The sequence below is a fragment of the Bubalus bubalis genome, chromosome 19 (genome assembly GCF_019923935.1).
Source record: "Bubalus bubalis isolate 160015118507 breed Murrah chromosome 19, NDDB_SH_1, whole genome shotgun sequence".
Classification (NCBI taxonomy): domain Eukaryota; kingdom Metazoa; phylum Chordata; class Mammalia; order Artiodactyla; family Bovidae; genus Bubalus; species Bubalus bubalis.
In genome coordinates, this window is record NC_059175.1 from 39,791,828 (window position 1) to 39,807,191 (window position 15,364).

The 15,364-nt window shown below is 43.8% G+C and overlaps 1 protein-coding gene across 3 annotated transcripts in view; it reads left to right on the top strand.

Annotated features, from left to right (window-relative positions):
• The window catches only part of ADAMTS12 (ADAM metallopeptidase with thrombospondin type 1 motif 12), a 380,497-nt gene that overhangs the window by 80,956 nt on the left and 284,177 nt on the right, over nt 1-15,364 (top strand). Inside the window, exons 1-2 of one of the 3 annotated variants that reach the window (XM_044932579.2) lie at nt 1,756-2,705; nt 8,437-8,741. The exons of 1 other annotated variant lie outside the window; for it this stretch is intronic. The gene's annotated coding sequence lies outside the window, so the exon portion shown is untranslated. Of the gene's footprint in view, nt 1-1,755; nt 2,706-8,436; nt 8,742-15,364 lie in introns of those variants that run through there. One more of the 3 variants, XM_044932578.2, reaches the window with a different exon arrangement.

A 15,364-nucleotide genomic window follows, 5' to 3' on the forward strand; every position in this document is an offset into this window, starting at 1 on the left:
CCAGACTGTGAGGATTGTAGTAGGAATAACTAGTTGAAGGCTCTTGAACATGGTCAAAACACAGAGCTTGTTAAAAGAGTTTAATGGGCCATGGCCAAAACTGACAGTGTGAGTACTTTGGAAAACCCCCTTGTCTGCAATGACTCAGTTTCTGAATGTTGCCCTCAGGTCAGATTTTCCAGTCCTGATGTTTTTGTTTTTTTTTCTCCTGTGTCCTTTGTCCTCTTAAGACTATGCTCTTTGAGCAGGGATTCTGTGCTCAGCTTCCCCTCCCCATCTACCTGCATCCAGTCCTGCAAGGCTAGTATAGTGCCTTGAATTTCATGTCTCCATGATGATTTTGATCTGCATCAAATGACTGAGCCACTTGCCAAATTGATGTGTGTGTCCCTGTGTATGTATGTAAGACTACTGAATGAGTAAAAACTAGAACAGGTCTTGTATTTTTCTAAAGTGATCAAGTCCATGCATCATAATGGCATCTCCTTCAGTTCCTGTGCTTGGTTGATACAGGTTGTGTCACCTGGGCCCTCACAGGAGGCCAGGTGTTCAGAGCATCTTCAAGAATGTTGGCCCCACATCCCTCTAGTCCTGGGACATACTCTGGCCTTCTGCTCTCTACCACTCCATCTAGTGATGTCAACCCAGTTCCCCTCTGCCTGCTTTGAGGGGAAGACGGTGCATGTAGCATATAGAAGGGGGGCCCTCTGAGTTGCTCTCCTGGTCTTTTGTCCAAACCAGGGTATTGACCAAACAACGAAGGCCTTTTACTGTCCTTCGCAATCTTGTCTTCAGATGGTCACTCAATCCTTCTGATAGCCAAAAAAGAAAGAGAGGAAATACATTAACTAAACATATACTTTATGTAGGCATTGGGTAAGGTGGTTTACAATATAGTTTTCTATTGAATCTGTTTGACAACCTAGCCAGTGGGGCCTTATCCTCATTTTGTGGATGATGAGATTCATGCATGGCCAAAGAAATGGGCAAGTTTGTAGGTACATAAAGTAGTTGGGGAATGAAGGTGCCTGATGAATGATGGTCAGTCAGTCAGTAAACCAGGTATTGCAATTCCCACTTTACAAAAAATGTGTTCATAGTCCAGAGTGGTTCAGAATGTGCTGAATTTCTCTTGTGAGGAACCCCACCCCTACCATCATCTGCACCTTCTGGCATTATGAGCCGGCTCACTTTGGCCTCTGTGCTCAGCTATGGTCACCTGCAGGTCAGTATTCCTGTGTTCCTCTGGGTCCCAGAGTTTTTCTCCTGGGAAACTCCATTTGACACTAGTTGGAAGGGGTCTTATTTTAGAGAGAAGGCTTATCAAAGTGTGAGCAGTTTATTATGCTATTAATGACTCTTTTAATCCCAGTGTTTACCAACCTTTATTTCTTGTAACTCCAGGAAATAGTGTGGGTTTTTTTCCCCCAGCATTACTGACATAAAATTGACAAAACTGTAAGATGTTTAAAATATAATGATCTGATGTATACATTGTGAAATGGTTCTCCCATTGAGGTAATTTTTACATCTGTTACAACACACACTTACCTTTTTTAAAGTGAGAACATTTAAGTTTTACTCTCTAAGTCAACTTCAATTATACAACACCTATCAACTAGTCATTATGTTATATATGAGATTCTCAGACTTTATTCATATTGTATGTAATAGAAAGTTGTACTTTTTTACCAACCTCTTCCTATTTCTCCCACCTCTCAGCCCCTGGCAACCACTTTTCTGTATTTGTATGAGTTCAACTTTTAATTTTTTTAGATTCTACATGGAAGTGATGCATACCATTTAGTACTTATCTTTTTTGGTCTGGATTATTTTACACAGCAGAATGCCTTCCAGGCTCATTCATGTTGTCGAAAGTGTCAGGATTTCCCTCTTTTTAAAGGCTGAAAAATATTCCACTGTTTGTGTGTATTATACATACCACTTTTTCTTTTATATTCATCCATTGATGGACACTAAGGTCATTCGCATGTCTTGCTTATTCTGAGTAATGCTTCAGTCAGTATGAGATTACAAGTACATCTTTGAGAGAATGACTTTGTTTCCTTTGGATAGAGACCCAGAAGTGGGGTTGAGGGACCATGTGTTGTATTTTTCATTTTTTGAGAAACCTTCATACTGTTTTCCATAGTGGTCGTAGAAATTTAATTCCCATCAGCAGTGCACAGGGTTCCCTTTTCTCCATGTCCTTGCCAACACTTGTTATCACTTGTCTTTTTGACAGTAACTATCCTAAAAGGTGGGCTTCCCAGGTGGCGCTAGTGGTAAAGAACCTGCCTGCCAATACAAGAGATGTTAAGAGATGCGGGGTTTGATCCCTGGATCAGGAAGATCCCCTGGCGGAGGGCATGGCAATCCACTCCGGTATTCTTACCTGGAGAATCTCTTGGACAAAGGAGCATGGTGGGGCCTGGTAGGCTATAGTTCATAGGCTCGCAAAGAGTCGGACACAACTGAAGCGATTTAGCATGCCTGCATACATCCTAAAAGGTTTGAGGGGATAGCTAACCCAACAGGTGGTAGGTGTTTGAAGGATAGCGCTAACAGGTGTGTGAGTTTCAGGTCATAGTATTTAAATAGACTACAGCAGAAGTGGCATTTTCTCGAGTTCTGCAGGGTAGGAGGCCTCCTCAACTCTTTTGGCCAGGAAGGTCACAGGTCCTTGACCACTTTTAAAACTGAAGGTAAGTTCTTTTTGTCTAGTGACTGGGACTGTGGAAGGCCAGGCATCTAAATTTTTCAAAACTTTTTGCTGGAGCATAATTGCTTTACAATGTTGTGTTAGTTTCTGCTGTACAACAAAATGAATCAGCTATATGCACTCATATATCCCCTCCTTTGTAAACCTCCCTCCCATCTCTCCCCTGGAAATTTGTTAATATGAGATAAGCTAAAGGTTTGCTTGCTGACACTCTTGTTATCAGAATATTAGCTTATCATGCCTGGATGTAGAGGTTCTTTTATGGAAGAAGGTTTCTCAGATTCCTTTTAATCCTGCCTTCTGTGAATTCTTTGCTTTTCATTTTGGACGTGATTTGATCCTGTAATATCTGGACAGAAGTCAGGCTGCTTTGAAGGGCTCTCGAGGCATCAGTCATCACAAAGGTCATCCATCATCCAGTGTTCATTCCCGAAGGTAGTTAAATCCACACAACTCTCATTTGAAATCACAGGGTTTTGATTTGTATTTATTTTTATTGAAGTATAATTTACATATAACATTATATTAGTTTCTGGTGCACAATATAATGATTTGATATTTGTGTATACTTTGGAATAATCACCATTATAGGTCTAGTTAACATCTGTCATCATACATAGTTAAAAGTTTTTTTTCTTCTGATGAGAACTTTTAAGGTCTACTCTCTTAGCAGCCGTCAAATATTCAATCTGGTATCATTAACTATAGTCGTCATGCAGTTCATTACATCCCTATGACTTATTTTATAACTGTAAGTTTATACCTTTTGACCTCCTTCACCATTTCTCTCTTCCACCCAAGTTTTAATCTTTCAAATAAAATGAAGATATGGCTAATATTTGGGCTTTGAATGGGGTTTTGAAACTGCCCTTTGCACTACCGCTTTGTCAAGGAATTGGAATGGCAAGTAGCAGCCCTGATATTAACAAAGTTGAAATGGATATAACTAGATTTACAATAAAAAGGATTTCTGTTTGTTTCAATAGCAGGCAAAGCTTGGCTGTTCAGGATGCCTCTTCATCCCTTCATCCCATCTTTCCCTTTACTTATTTTTCAAGGAGAGGTGGGAGGGACAGCCTCTGGTTTCTGGAAACATTGGGCAGGTTCCATTCTGTGTCATCCCTTTGAACTTCAGTTTTTTAACTTCAAATTTGTTCCCTGTGAAAACATGCTTTCTCCTTGGAGGTGGTCAACGAAAATGTCCAAGCTGTTTTCAGTTTGAAGTAGTGGTTCTCCCTCAGCTCCTTTCCCCAAGGCAGTTCTTAACCTTGGTTAGAATCACCTGGGGAGCTTTGAAAACTCTTGGCACCTCTATCCCACCACTAAATACATAGATTCAGTTGGTTGGGAGGCAGCTGACACTGGATATGTGCAGTCACCAGGTGACTCTGATGTACAGCCAAGCTTAGAATTGGTGGCTTACAGGAAGGAACCAGTGGAAGTCTAGATGGGGCTGGAGGAGAAGCACAGTGTTTGGGTAGCTGGGGAGTAGGGATGATAGGGAAGAAAAATAAGGAAAGAGCAGAAACGAGTAAGGCATAGGTGAGAAAGCTGAATGAGGGAAAGACAGGCTTATCAGATCTCGCTTCCGCTAGATTGGTCCAAGGAGAAAGCTTCCCCCTATTTTAGCTTCCTTAGTTAAATGATTTCCAGGGATGCTAAAGCTGCTGATGCCAGGAGATGAAGGTATCAGACATTGAAAGAGAACTACCACTTAAGATTGCCCATTGGCTGATTTGGATTTATGCATGGGCAAAGTCAAGAGGAGGGAGCAATCGAACTTACTAATTACAGATATGACTGTGTTTAGTGTAAAACAATTTTTAAAATAGAGAGTTGCATAAAGTAAATAGTGGAACTCCCTAAGCTTGCCTTCAGAGATAAAACTTCATCTGATTATTCTTCTGAAATTTTTATGCATGTTATACTTGCACATATATATTCGTAAATACACACATATATGTATGCATACATGTATAGATGTGTGTGTGTGTGTGTGTGTGTGTCTTATGGTTGTCAGAAATGGGTATGGTTATGCTGGGGAAAAGACCCTCATGCTGGGAAAGACTGAAAGCAAAAAGAAGAGACGGCAGCAGAGGGTTAGATACCATCACCGACCAAATCTGAGCAAACTCGGGGAGATAGTGAAGGACTGGGAAACCTGATATGCTGCAGTCCATGGGGTTGCAAAGAGTTGGACACAACTGAAGCAACAGACAGTTGCTTCAGGGTAACAGACAACCCTAAACCTGGTTGAACACAGAAGTTTATTTCTCACTCCAGTATTACATGCATATTGACTGGGGAACCTGTTCATCATGGTCACTCCAAGATCTAGGTTGCTAGAGGCTTGATCTCAACACTTACTTTCAAGATAAACTTGGGAAGCGGGTGAGAACTCTGAGGCCCATGCTGGTATGTAAATGTTCTGGCCTATAAGTGACACATGTCACTTTTGCTCACAACTTCTTGGTTATAACTAGACATGTGGCCCCACCCAACTAAAGAGGGCCCAGAAATGTTCAATTTTCCATATTCCTGGAGAAAAGAAGAGTATGGGCATCAGTGAACAACACAGTATAAATGCTGCCTATCTATATGAATGTATGTAATTTTAAAATGAAAAGATATAAAAAAATAAACGTGTACATATCACTAACAGTAAACATGGAGTCGTACTCTTTGATAACTGGATGCCTTTCATATAGCTGGAGAAGGAAATGGCAACCCATTTGCCTGGAAAATGTCATGGATGGAGGAGCCTGGCGGACTATAGTCCATAGGGTTGCAAAGAGTCGGACACGACTGAACGATTTCATTTTCACTTTCATACAGCTGTATACCTTGACATCTTCCCACGTCAATATATGTCTTGCCTATTCTAAAGTTTGCATAGTAGCATGTTCATTCTATTTGCTGGCTCATCTTTCCAGAGTTTACCATATGCCAGGCCCTCTGCTGGGTACTGGACTGAATAAGATGGACATGGCAGCCTTGCCCTCATGGTGCACTCTGTGGAGCCCCTATGTAGTGTACCCACTGTGGGTCTGTACTGCAGTCTGTCTTCTTAGAAAGCATATTAAAAAGCAAAGACATTACTTTGCCAACAAAGGTCTGTTTAGTCAAAGCTATGATTTTTCCAGTAGTCATGTATGGATGCGAGAGTGGGACTATAAAGAAAGCTGAGCACCAAAGAATTGATGCTTTTGAATTGTGGTATTGGAGAAGACTCTTGAGAGTCCCTTGGACTGCAAGGAGATCCAACCAGTCCATCCTAAAGGAAATCAGTCCTGAATATTCATTGGAAGGACTGATGTTGAAGCTGAAGCTCCAGTACTTTGGCCACCTGATTAAAAAAACAGACTTATTTGAAAAGACCCTGATGCTGGGAAATATTGAAGGCAGGAGGAGAAGGGGACAACAGAGGATGAGATGGTTGGATGGCATCGCTGACTCGATGGACATTAGTTTGAACAAGCTCCAGGAATTGGTGATGGACAGGGAAGCCTGGTGTGTGTCAGTGCATGGGGTCACAGAGTTGGACACGACTTGAATGACTGAACTGAATTGATGTCCTTGTTGTGGGACATTTAGACAATACAAATAATAATGTAGGCAGCATAATTGTGCATTTATCTTTGGGCACTTGTGCAAGGGTTTTCTCTCTTGCCAACAGTAGGGAATAAATTATAAATCCTGGCAGTTCTCCATGGTGCCCAGAGAGATTCTGTTCATTGTAATGGAGGTGCCAGTCAGTCTCTCTATAATGGGGCTCTCCAAGTGGAATTTCCAGGTGTTTGTTGCTGGACTATTCCTCAGCTTACTCCAGCATTTAATTGCTACTGAAACAGTTCACCTAAGGTCCTTGGTCCCTTCCTTCTCTTCAGCCTTCACTTTATTTATTTTTAAAATTTATTTTAATTGGAGGCTAATTACTTTACAATATTGAATTGGTTTCACTTTAGATGGTGGGGTGAACATGGTGGATTTCCAGAGCCTTCCATGTCTGGGTTCTTAATGACTGTGAGAGGGAGAGGCTCTGGGAGGAGCATTGTTCATCCCCCCTGGACCCCGCATCCAAACTCCCCTGCAAGGAGCTCTAGGAGTTTGTCTGCCCACCACTCCTTCTCTGCATAACTTCCTCCCTAGAATCCTCTTCCATTTTGTTCCCAAGTGTGCTTATGGATGACACTTACTCAAACTTTTGATTTAAGACAGACTGTTTCCTAGTCCCAGTTCTGTGAGTAGATTCCGCGCCACCCCCATATTATTTCACATGAGTTAGAGGGTCTGGTTAGATATGAGATGGTTGGATAGCATCACCAACTCAGTGGACATGAATTTGAGCAAGCTGCAGGGTAGTGGAGGACAGGGTAGCCTGACATGCTTCAGTCCATGTGGTTGCAAAGAGTCCGACACGACTTAACCACTGAACCACAGCAGGGGGTCTGGAGATCTATATTTTGTTTGTTTCTAAACTCTTTCCCAGATCCCTCCCATGTATTCAGTGTCCTCCATCAAAGAGCATTAGGTGGGGGTGACACCTTTTTTATCTTATTCTCATGGAATGTTTTTTTAGGGTTGGTGTTTTATAATCTATTGAGACATTTCAAATCACTGAACTGGCCAGCCTCATGATTTTCTTGTCTTTACTGCTAGGGCAGTGCCATCATGTACACTGAGGGCCAGGGTAGATGCTTGCAGACTGGGTTGACTTGACTCTTTCAGCCCATGGGTCCTACAGTGCTTGCTTTAGGGCTGGAAGTATTGAGAGCATTCTTCCTAGTGTTCTTCTGCTGTGCCTTTAGAGTTTCCCAAGAAAACCCAGACTTTGCTGTACACAAAAGCCCCTTCTTAAAACCAACTGCCTGAAAGTAACAAACCTTTCAAGTGTCTTTTTAAAAATACTTAGAACTTTGTAATTACTAAAAACAAGATGTAAATGTCGGTGTCTTCTCTGTGAGGAAAAGGACATCCTTGGGCTGTCCCCTGAAGACTGTTTCAAGCTGCCAGTGGAGTTATTTTGGGAGCTGAGTTTCTGACGGGTGACAGCTGGAGACGTGATTCATCGAGTCGGAAAGTGCACTGCTTTTTTGCTATTCCTTCTGGAAAGCTAGCCTCTTGCAGACTCTGAGGGAAATATTCAGGTGTGTATGTGTCTCGGACACCTGCCAAGCCAGAGAGTGCTAAGACAGCCTCCACAGCTGTAAGGGCAGCTGCTACCTCTTCGTCTACTGATGCGTCACCCACAGTGGGCGGCCCGAAGGGAAACGGGCCATGGGAAGGGTCTCAGCTAGGCAGTGGGCACACCCCTCCCTACCTGCACCGCTGTCTCCAGGCAAGGGGATATCACGTTCTTGGTTTATTTACTTCATGGGGGTAGCTGGGCTATAAACTGAGAATAGAGGACAGCATGATGAGAATCGGCTCAGGCATCAGGCTGAACCCAAAGGAACAAGGTTCTTTGCAGGCTTCCTCCACCACCCCTCTACCAGGCTGGTGTTACCTTGCTTGCTTGAGTGCCCTCAACGGCACATCTTCTTAAATAATGAGAACACTTGAAGAGATGGCCGAGTCTCTTCTTCCCCAGGAATTCTTCCTTGACTCTTCTAAAAATGTGTATCTGTCCTTTTTTGAAACTTTCCAAGTCTGTGCCACATTCTGACACTTGCTTACATGTGTATTCTGTTGTTCCCTCATGTTTTGTGCGTCAGCCATGATTCCTCAAGGACAGGTGTGCTCAGAGGTAGAGAAAATGCATCACACATGGCTCAGACGGTAAAGTGTCTGCCTACAATGCGGGAAACCCAGGTTTGATCTCTGAGTCAGGAAGATCCTCTGGTGAAGGAAATGGCAACCCACTCCAGTACTCTTGCCTGGAAAACCCAATGAACGGAGAGCGTCCAGTCCATGGGGTCGCAAAGAGTCGGACATGACTTCACAACTTCATTTTCACTTTTGAACTGAAGAATCATTGCACTTGGCCAAAGGATCATCTGGTCAACCTTTCTCCTTCATTGTGAGTATGGAATTTAAGATGGCCAAGGCTGATTAGGTATTAGCCTCCTCCTTTTCTTCAACGCTAATCTTTCACTCCTTCCGACAGCCCCTTCCTTTCCAGTCAAACCCAGATATTTATTCTTCTCTGACATTTCTTTCTTTGGCCCTTGAGTGCAGTTGTTCCTCTGGTTTTTTATTCCCCTTTCCCAGTGTGTTTTTAAAATTCTATCCTTCCTTCAAGGCTCCTTCTGGGTTCTATCCTCTCTAAGAGGCCTGCATTGCTGATTTTGTCCTGTATTAACACTGATAATAATTAGTATTTGATGACTGGTCTTGGTCAAGTTTTACATGTGTCTTTTTTGGTGTAAGATGTCAAGACAGTATCTACTATTTCTATATTATTTTAGAACCAGCAGGATCATTAATAACTATTCCTGGAGCCATCTTGTTGATAGTACCAGACTTTGAGATTCATTTAAAAAAGGGACTGGCTTGACAGATTATTGTCTAGAATGCTTGTACTGAAAATGTGATACAAAATAAGTTGTGGATATCAAATGGAATATGAGGATAACATATGGAGCTTCATGTGGAAATGTATTAAACAAATAAGAAAATGGGGCTAATTTGGGTAAAATTTGGGCAACTTTTAAAGTCTCATTTTGAAAAATATAAAATTCAATTAAAAAATATGATTGGATAACCTTCCATGTATATCAGTGTCCAGATGTTAAGAAACCTACCTCCCTAAAGCTTCTGTTGCTGGATGGTCATCACGTTTCTTGGTATTTCACACTATTCAGAAAATTATTTTTAAGAAATGGAACAAAATGGAGTTTATTCTCTACAACTTTAATTACTAATTAAAACAAATAAAAACATTTGACATCTTCCTTTAAAAATTTGAGCAGATTCCCATTTTGTGGGAATGGACGTAGGAATAAGATTATTCTTAGTTTTAGACACATTAGAGATACATATGTAGCCATAAAGGAGTAAAAGAGGGGTTTATTCTACAAAGATTTATTGAGCACCCACTAAATGGCAGGCAGTATTCTAGAGACAATAGTGAACCCACATAAGAATTCATACTCTCCTAGAGCTTCCATATTGAAGATGTCCAGGAAATAAACATGATAGAAATATCTACTTTGTTTGATGGTGATCAGTACCAAGGAGAACAATACAGCAGGAAAGGAGGGAAAGAATTATGGGGATGGTTAAGTGGATAGGGTGACCAGAGAGGGCTTCAATGAGAAGATAACTATAAGTCCAGACCCCTGGAGATGAGGGAGGGAGCTCTGAAAGTATATGGGGAAAGGACTCCATTGACTGAAAGAACAGTGTTTACAAAGGCCCTGGGGCAGAAATATGCCTGGTGTTGAAGGCTCAGCAAAAAGGCAAGTGTAGTTGGAGTTGAGTGAGTGGGGTGTTGAGTAGCTGGGGGTGGGGGTAGACATTCCTAGGGCCTCAGATCCATTGTTGGGAACTTGCCTTGCCTCTGAGGGAGCTAGGAGCCATGGGGGGCAGATTAAGGAGTGCAGTGACATGGCATCACTTATATTTCACCTGCTGTGATGAGCATGGGGCTTCCCTAGTGGCTCAGATGGTAAAGAATCTGCCTGCAATGTGAGAGACCTGGGTTTGATCCCTAGGTTGGGAAGATCCCCTGGAAAGGGAACAGCTACTGAAGTGGGACAAGGCAGAGGGCTGAGAAACCAATCAAGAGACTACAGGATGGAGTGAGTGGACCCTCTGACCTGGAGGGTCTTAGTGTCTGAGGCCAGGGGGTTGATAGATGCACGTGGATATGGCAGAAGGGTTGAGCACACACCAGATATCAAGGAAGGGCCTCTTCATAGATTGTTGTCATTCAGTTGCTAAGTTGTGCCGTAGGTTACATCATTTAAATCTTGCAAAAGTCCAGAAAAAGAGAGTGAAGGCTAGAATTAGGGGAGGAGAGAAGGAGGGAGCTGGGGATGGCAGGGGGGAGAGAGAGATGTCCTTTGTTTTACAGATAGGTTCTGAGAGATGAAGGAATTGCTGAAGTTCACACAGTGACTTCACTTTTATGTAGACTGAGGAGCCAGAGAGAGGGACTGAGAGGTGAGGCCCAGGATACCTAAGGGCACATGCACCTTGCTTTGACTGGTTGCACGCATGCAGAGTGATGTCTGAATTCCTACATCTCCAGGAAATGGAACTCAGGCCTATCCTCTGTGGGAACATGTTCCTTCAGTCCTCCTCAGGTCCCAGGATGATGTCTGGTTGCCCCAGACATCATCTCCACCCTCAGCCTGCCTTGTCCTTGCAGGAGCCATTCTCCAGAGAAGCCTGGGAGAGGAAGGCCCTTCATGCCTACTGCAGCTTCTCTTTGTCGTTTGCTGTCTGCCTGTGAGGGCAGAAAGCACAAGGACACAAGCCTGTAGTTTGAAGAGGTGTATTCTTGCTTAGCTAATCCTATGGACAGAGGAGCCTGACAGGCTGCAGTCCATGGGGTCGCAAAGAGTCGGACATGACTGACGCGGTAATGCACATGTGTACTGAGGAATCTGAACACTTGGCCTCTGTCCTCAAGAACTTTTTAGTTTGGGGTGGGGGAAGATGTAACACCAAAAATAACCCAGTAGAGAGACAGGAAGCTGGCCTTCACCGAAGTTCTTCAGGAAGGAGGGTGTGGGACCAAGGCTGCCATGTCACTTCCTTGGTCAGGACCACAGTCTTGGGGGGCAGGAGCGAGGGGCACCAAGTGAGGCGGGGGGAAGGAGGCTGTGCTGCCAACCTGGGACCCCTTGGCATCAAGTGGGGTTGATGGCTGCTTCTGAGAAACAACATAGAGTCCTGCTTCTCAGGGCAGCCTGCTTAGGGGTGGGAGGGGAAGCAGATGTATGTGCTGGCTCTGTCCTCCTTTGTTCAGAGATCTCTCCATGTGGTCCTATTCCTCTGCACTTCTTGAGTATGCATGGTTGAGTGTCAGGAGTGGGTGCTGTGGCTTCTCTCACCTCAGAGTCAACAGAGAAGTCTCAGAAGAGGAGGTGAGTAGTAGGCAAAAGTGGTTACCAGGTGCCATCTGGCCGTACCCTACAGAGCTGATCACACTCCAGGCAGCTGATCATCAGAGTGGCTGTGGGGACAAGTGGCTAGAGCCCTGGGGCAGGTGAAGCCCAGATGATCTGAACTGTCCAATGCCTTCAGGGCACAGCCCAAGGGAGGGTGACTGGCCAAGTCTGTGGTTGAGTCTGGTGTTTAGAGAGTGCCCAGGGAAGGGGGAACAGAGGCAGTGGTTCAATTCTGGAAGGCTGTCTGGAGTGGCTGACTTTGGTGTCAGTTCAAAGGTGCCAGGGTTGGGCCGTATTTGCTTGATTAGCCTGTGTACTGGACAAAAACGCCAGCCATAGGACAAATAGGAGTTGGAATCTAGCTCATACTCTGCTCATCAAGTTGCCCCTGATGGGTTGGACTGCAGTAGGGAAAAGAAGGGGCATCTTTTAAAATTTACATCAGGATTGCCCTGCAGCCATGATTAGCTTTTCAAGGGCATGGTTCTTCTTGACTTTGCTTCATTGCTATGGAAGCAGCCTGGTAACCAAGGCCAGTGAGCCCAGGGGTAAGTCTCTGGTCCTTCAGTTTTGCAGCAGCTGCAGGACTGATCAAAAGGACCCAAACTCCAGAGAAATTCTGTGGTTTTGTCATCTTTCCTCCCACCCCAGTCAGCAGTGGCTCCGCACAAGATCAGGGAGAGTAGCCTTGGCAAGGGGCTGAGTCAGCACATATCTGCCAAGCATCTCCTGTGTGCCCACAGCTGCACAAGTCTCCCTGGAGATAAAAAGAAGTAGAGGAGACTTCACCAAGGCAGTAATTGGAGTGCATTGTCAATTGTGTGAAATGTGGAGTTGTATTGTTACAAGGTCAGTGAAAACCAGTACTCTCAGACGATAATAGTTTTTGTCCATCATCTTCTGAAAAGGGGGACTGGGTGGAAGATGGGAGCTGGCTAGGTGAAATTCACATTCCTGGTGTCAAGGGGATTTCCTCTGTGTGTGGGGTCACTCTGTTCCACATCTAGTGGACTAATAAAGTGTGGAAGCAAGAGGGAAGTCAGTTTCCGTGTGAATACCTCAGACATTTTGAATGAGTTTCACAGGTGATTAGCCCCATAATACATGGAAAGAAAGCCAACCATGGCTGATGTAGCCACGTAAGTATCTTCAGGGAGTGTCAGAATCTGAACTTGGCCTTGGAAGATGGTTGATATATTAATAAAGGTTCTTTTCGTAGCAAACCACAGAAACTGATATGGTTATCCTAAGCCAGACAAAAAAGGAATTTATTGGAAGATTTGAAAATATGTCTGGAATATCTCAGAGAATCACGAATGGAATAACCAAGAGTGAGAAATTTCAGGAACCAAAGCAATAAGTGTTTGTGGACATTTTCTCCAAAGAATTTCTGTTAATGTGGCTCAGCTGTCACTGTACAGTCTCACACAGGCGTGCCAGGTTCTAATTCTCAGAAGATAAACTTGATTGGCTTGAACGTTCCTCTGGACTCTTCTCTCATTGAGTCCTCTCTGTTGATTCAGAGAAGTTTAAGTGATTGGGATTACAGAGCATGTGAATATCAAGATTAAGTTTAGGATCTCAAACTTTCAATACTCTATTCTGCCCAGGCCCTCTTCTTTGGGTAATTTAAGATTTTAAAGCTTCTGATCACTCCTTTCAACCCAGTAGTTACCAGAAAGCTAATTCTTGCTGACAGCCAGGGATTAAGGGTCAGTCAGCTATGTTTCCCTGCACAGGAGAAGCTGTGACCAGGTGGGTGAGGAATCAGGGGCAGAGTTTAGGCCAGAGGTGATGCCCTTCATCTCCTAGGAGGCTTTGAGGTCTGGGCTTGGTTTGCCTTCATCACTGGAGCCTGATCTTACAATGGAGGGATCACCTGTTAATCTGGGGATCAACCTGGAACCCTCTGATCAATGTTTGTGTCACTAAGTGTGGGTGAACCAGATAGATGTAAGGGATACCTCATTCGGGATGCAGCAGGAAGAACACAGCATTACCTTTGAAGGGTCCTTAGTCATATGTTTACGTATATGTGTGAAAGAAGCTGGCATCCACTATTTAACCATATGTCTGTCTGTATGCTGGAGAAGGCAATGGCAAGCCACTCCAGTATTCTTGCCTAGAAAATCCCATGGACAGAGGAGCCTTGTAGGCTACAGTCCAGGGGGTCACTACGAGTTGGACAAGACTGAGCAACTTCACTTTCATGCATTGGAGAAGGAAATGGCAACCCACTCCAGTGTTCTTGCCTGGAGAATCCCAGGGACGGGGGAGCCTGGTGGGCTGCCGTCTATGGGGTCCCACAGAGTCGGACACAACTGAAGCGACTTAGCAGCAGCAGCTGTGTGTATGTGTATATATATATATATGTACGTATCAAGCCACAAGCTTGATTTGATTCATATATATGTATACGTGTATAAATCTATGCATGCATTCTTGATGCACATATATGTATACACACATACACCTACCATGTGCTTGAGTCTAATCAAGCTTCTAACTTATTTTAGCACTTTATGGAACAGGGTACAAGGAAGTAAACAGACAAAATTAGATTATGAGTTGCTTTGTAGGACAACTGACCTGGTTTCTGCAGGAAGGAAAGACAGGTCAACCTGCTGTAGGATCAGTTCAGTTCAGTCGCTCAGTTGTGTCCAACTCTTTGTGAATTGCAGCACGCCAGGCCTCCCTGTCCATCACCAACTCCCAGAATTCACCCAAACTCATGTGCATCGAGTCGTGATGCCATCCAGCCATCTCATCCTCTGTCGTCCCCTTCTCTTCCTGCCCCCAATCCCTCCCAGCATCAGAGTCTTTTCCAATGAGTCAGCTCTTCGCATGAGGTGGCCAAAGTATTGGAGTTTCAGCTTCAGCATCAGTCCTTCCAATGAACACCCAAGACTGGTCTCCTTTAGGATGGACTGGTTGGATCTCGTTGCAGTCCAAGGGACTCTTCAAGAGTCTTCTCCAACACCACAGTTCAAAAGCATCAATTCTTTGGTGCTCAGCTTTCTTCACAGTCCAACTCTCACATCCATACATGACCACTGATAAAACCATAGCCTTGACTAGATGGACCTTTGTTGGCAAAGTAATATCTCTGCTTTTTAATATGCTGTCTAGGTTGGTCATAACTTTCCTTCCAAGGAATAAGCTGTAGGATCAAACAGATATAAACGGCAAAAGAACCAAATGCCAAGGGTGGACCTTGTCTGTTCCTTATATGAACAGATGAACTGTAAAGAGATTTTTTTTTTTAGAGAACAGCAAAAAGTTGTATTGTTTACAACACTCAGAAATTACTTCTCAACCTTGTTAGGTTAACACCTAAAAGCATAGTGATTATGTTTGAAGATGTCCATAAATTTAAGTGTAGTGTTGGGGTGAAATGACAAGATGTCGTGATTTACTTAAAATCATGATGTCTGAATGCACATGTCTGCATGTCATGTTGGTTGCTGGAGGGTCCTATGTTCAGTACGAGGGTGGGACAAGGTATCCAGAGCTGACTTGAGCACACCTGCGGGAAACATCCTTTCCCCTGAATTGACCAGTTTGCCAGGAGCATTAAGGGGCT